The sequence below is a fragment of the Triticum dicoccoides genome, chromosome 4A, assembly GCF_002162155.2.
Source record: "Triticum dicoccoides isolate Atlit2015 ecotype Zavitan chromosome 4A, WEW_v2.0, whole genome shotgun sequence".
Lineage (NCBI taxonomy): Eukaryota > Viridiplantae > Streptophyta > Magnoliopsida > Poales > Poaceae > Triticum > Triticum dicoccoides.
Window position 1 is genome coordinate 181,231,376 of NC_041386.1, and position 5,250 is coordinate 181,236,625.

A 5,250-nucleotide genomic window follows, 5' to 3' on the forward strand; every position below is an offset into this window, starting at 1 on the left:
GGGCGCGGCAAGTGGCGGCTGTGGCGGCGAGCGGCGGCTGCGGGAGGCGGGGCGGGGCGAGGTGGCGGGGCGGGGTGGCGGCTGGTATTTATGAGAGGGGGGGCGGCGCGGCTTGGGGAAGGGGCCGTCTCGGGAGGCGGCGGCTTCGCTCGGGACTCCGGTCCTGAGCAGGTGCGGGGGATGGCGGCAGCACGAACAATTTTTTTTAAAACAATTACGCCGAAACTAAGAAGAAATCTAGAAAATAAAATAAAATTCTAAAAATGCCAAAATAAATTTTCACCACCTAAATAAATTATTTAGAACGAGATGAACATTTTGTTGGCCCTCAAATGCAGTTTTGAAAAACGTGCAAGTTTTCCTAAATTCAAATAAAACTAGCCAAAACTCCGAAATAAAATCTTGTTTGATTTTTTTATTAAATCCTCAATATTTCTTTATTTTGGGAAAGTCATTTTATTCCCTCTCTCATATTTCTATAATAGAAATAATTGAAGATAAAATAAATAAAATGAAATGATCCTATCTTCAAAATTTGAGAAAACGCAAATATGAAAATAACGAAACCCCCAACTCTCTCCGTGGGTCCTTGAGTTGCGTAGAATTTCTGGATCAGGCCAAAAGCAAATAAAATATGATATGCAGTGATGATCTAATGTATAACATTCCAAATTGAAAATTTGGGATGTTACAAGATCAATCTAGTAGGCCAAACTAAACCGATAATTTGAAGAGACTTGCAAAGATATCAAATCATGCATATAAGAATTTAGAGAAGAATGAAATAATATTCATAGATAATCAAGTTCATTAACCCACAATTCATCGGATCTCAGCAAACACACCGCAAAAAGAGTTACATCGAATAGATCTCCAAGAAGATCGAGGAGAACTTTGTATTGAGATCCAAAGAGAGAGAAGAAGCCATCTAGCTAATAACTATGGACCCGAAGGTCTGTGGTAAACTACTCACACATCATCGGAGAGGCTATGGTGCTGATGTAGAAGCCCTCCGTGATCGAATCCACCTCCGGTAGATCGCCGGAAAAGGCCCCAAGATGGGATCTCACGGGTACAGAAGGTTGCGGCAATGGAAAAGGTGTTTCGTGGCTCTCCCCAAAGGTTTCAGGGTATAAGAGTATATATAGGCGAAAGAAGTAGGTCGGTGGAGCTGCGAGGGGCCCACGAGGTTGGGGGCGCACCCTCCTACCTCGTGGCTTCCTCGCTGCTTTCTTGACGTCCACTCCAAGTCTCTTGGATTGTGTTTGTTCCAAAAATGATCCTCGCGAAGGTTTCATTCCGTTTGATATTCCTTTTCTGTGAAATACTGAAATAGGCAAAAAAAGCAGCAATTTGCACCGGGCTTTCGGTTAATAGGTTAGTCCCAAAAATAATATAAAAATGTATAATAAAGCCCATTAAACATCCAAAACAGGTAATATAATAGCATGAAACAATCAAAAATTATAGATACGTTGGAGACGTATCAGCAGCCTATTTCGATCGTGGATTTAGTTTCTTATGTTCAAGCTGAGGGCGAGTCAACGACCAGCTGGGTGCGCCGGATCTCGACTATCATACATTCTTCAGATAATATCAACGTCGGCTCAGCGGTACTAATGTTGGAGAAAAATTGCTGTTTCATTCCACTCAAGCAGAAGCTTGGACGGCTCAAGCGTCATTGCGGCGATATGGGGGAGCTCATGGTAGCTCTCGTCAAGTATGCCGACTCTGATAGTACCAAGGAGCCCGACTCTGATGATGAAAGATAGGGAAAGGGAAAGAAGAGTGGCGACATGAGGGGACAATAGTACAACCCAACCGGTCAGGGCAGTAACGGTAAGTGAAAGGCTGACGATTTTGTGGCTAACACCGGTGCACGGAATTATAACCAGCATCGACGAGACCGGCTCAAGGGAAGAAATTTGACCTTGAGGCAATGTTGAACCAGCCATGTTCAACACACGGAACAGGTCAGAAGCTAGCTACCCATATGTGGAAAGATTGCAGCATAATGAGACACTTCAGGGAGTCCATCCAGCACAACCATGGCCCGAACGGCGGTTCAGGGTCCGGCTCTCACGGTCCTAGTCATGGCGGCGGTGATTCAAGTTCCAGGTTTCTAGGCAAAGGCAATTAGGGCGGCTACAACCAGCAGAATAGTCAGGGAAATCATCAGCAGCAATAGTCTGGGTATCAGAGCAACCCGAAGCCATTGAATAGTGGACATTATCATGTCTTCACCACCAGTTTATGTAAGTGGGATCATAAGCTTCATAAGAGGACGGTGAGTGATATTGAGGCGGCGCTGCCACGTTATTTACGGTGGTCAGAGCAGCCTATTGTATGGAGTCGTGAGGATCATCCACCCCGGGTTGATAATCTGGTTCACTTGGCTTTGGTGGTGGCGCCTCAGGTTGGGGGCTATAAATTTACTAAGGCACTCATGGATGGAGGCATCATCATTAATATACTTTATTATGAAACCTTCCGTCGCATGGGGCTGACTGACAAAAATCTTAAACCGTCAAACACCGTATTCCATGGTGTGGTGCCGGGTAAGTCAGCATATCCAGTGGGTAAGGTATCTTTGGAAGTTGCCTTTGGAGATGAGCATGAATCCAGATCTAAGATTCTCACCTTTGAAGGGGTCAAGATCAAGATCCCTTATCATGCTATGTTCGGGCGGCCGGCTTATGCCAAGTTCATGGCGAGGCCTTGTTATGTTTACTTGCATCTTAAGATGCCGGGTTACAAGGGCACCATCACGGTGCATGGGAGTCGGAAGATGGCCTTGGAGTGTGAAGAAGGTGACACTGCTTATGCTGAATCAATTTGTGCAACGGAGGAGCTAAAATTTTACAAGGATAATGTTGACCCGGCGGACATGACGTCCTTAAAAAAGCCAACCAAAGAACATGATCCTTCATTAAAGTTTAAATCAGCAAATGACACTAAGTTGGTTGATTTTGTCCCTGGCGACTCATCTAAGAAATTTAGCATCCGTGCCAATCTGGATCCAAAATAGAAAAGCACGCTCATCGAGTTCATGCGTGAGAACCGGGACATCTTTGCATGGAAGCCTTCAGACATGCCGGGTGTACCGAGGGACCTCGCTGAGCACATTCTTAATATTGATCCGAAATTTAAGCCGGTCAAGCAATTCCTCCATCGTTTTAACGTGGAGAGGCGGAAGGCCATTGGTGAAGAAGTGGCCCGGCTCTTAGCGGCCGGGTTCATCGTTGAAGTTTTTCATCCTGAGTGGTTGGCTAATCCAGTGTTGTTGCTTAAGAAGAATGGTACTTGGCGAATGTGTGTGGACTACACGGACTTAAACAAAGCTTGTCCAGCTGATCCGTTTGCTCTCCCTCGTATTGATCAAATCATTGATGCTACGGCGGGTTGTGGGCATTTGAGTTTTTTGGATGCTTACTCTAGGTATCATCAGATCAAGATGGCAGTTAAGGACCAGGAGAAGACAACTTTTATTACTCCGTTTGGAGCCTTCTGCTATGTGTCTATGCCTTTTGGGCTTAAGAGTGCCCAGGCAACTTACCAGCACTGCGTGCAGAAGTGCCTTCACAATCAAATCGGGCGTAATGTTTATGCTTACGTAGATGACACTATGGTGAAATCAAGGAATAAGGAGACCTTGGTTGATGATTTAAAGGAGACATTTGACAATCTTCGGGTTTACAAAATGATGCTTAACCCGGCCAAGTGTGTCTTTGGGGTACCAGCAGGTAAGCTTTTGGGTTTTCTGGTCTCTAACAGGGGTATTGAAGCTAACCCGGAGAAGATCAAGGCTATCACTTCCTTGGCTAAACCAGCATGTGTCAATGATGTTCATCGCTGGCGGGTCGGATTGCGGCCTTAAGCCGGTTCATAAGCCGGTTAGGTGAGAAAGCTATCCCTCTTTACCAGATGATGAAGAAAACATACCACTTTGTTTGGAGTGTTGCTTCTAATCAAGCGTTTGAGGATCTGAAGAAACAGTTGGTTGAGTCACCGGTTCTTGCTGCTCCCATTGATAAAGAGCCCTTGCTGTTATATGTGGCTGCCAATAGCTGAGCTGTTAGCGTTGCTATTGTGGTGGAGAGGAAGGAAATAGGCAAGGAGTATCCGGTGCAACGGCCGGTTTACTACATCAGTGAGGTGCTTATTGAGTCCAAGCAGAGGTATCCGCACTGGCAAAAGTTGGTGTACGGGGTCTTCATGGAAAGCCGGAAGCTTAAGCAATATTTTTTGGGTCATCCCATTACTGTGGTTAGCTCTGCTCCTTTGGGAGACATCATCCAAAACAGAGAAGCTACAGGTCGAGTTGCCAAGTGGGCCATTGAGCTTGGACCCCATGGTTTGAAGTATGTGCCTCGTACAACCATCAAATCCCAAGCACTCATGGATTTTATTAATTATTGGACAGAGTTGCATACACCTGAGGAAAAGCCGGATAACACTTATTGGACTATTCACTTTGATGGATCCAGGCAGTTGGAAGGCTCAGGGGCTGGAGTTGTCTTGACTTCCCCGCGAGGTGATAAGTTTTCTTACGTTCTCCTGTTAATGTTCCCCTGCACTAACAATGCAGCTGGGTATGAAGCCTTGCTCCACGGTCTTCGGATGGATAAGGAGATGACTCTAAGCCGGGTGAGATGCTTTGGCGACTCAGATCTGGTAGCTTAACAAGTTTCTAGCACTTGGGATTCTAAGGATCCACTCATGGCGGCTTATCGTCAAGAGGTTGACACTATTGCGGGTCACTTCAAGGGTTACCAAGTTGAGCATATTGATTGCAGGAAGAACGAGACGGCTGACACTTTAAGACGGTTAGGGTCTCAGCATAAGCCGGTGCCACCTAACACCTTCCTGGATATTTTGCTTAGCCCTTTTGTCAAGTTGCCCACAAAGGAGGATCTTGCTGTTCCTGACCTGGAAGCACAATTGGTGGCGGCTCTTCATGCTATTCCTGATTGGATAGTGATATATTTGGCTTACATGACCCGGGGCGAGTTACCTGAGGATGAGATTTTAGCCAGGAAGATAACCCGGCGATCTAAGTCAATGACGATTGTTAATGGGGAGTTGCACCATCGCAGTGTTACAGGGGCGTTTCAACATTGTGTTTCTCCTGAAGAAGGTTGTAAGATTCTGCAAGAGATTCATGAAGGAGACTGTGGTCATCACGCCGGCTATAAATCTCTCGTCGCCAAGGCTTTTCATCATGGTTGTTATTGGTTGACGGCTCATGCT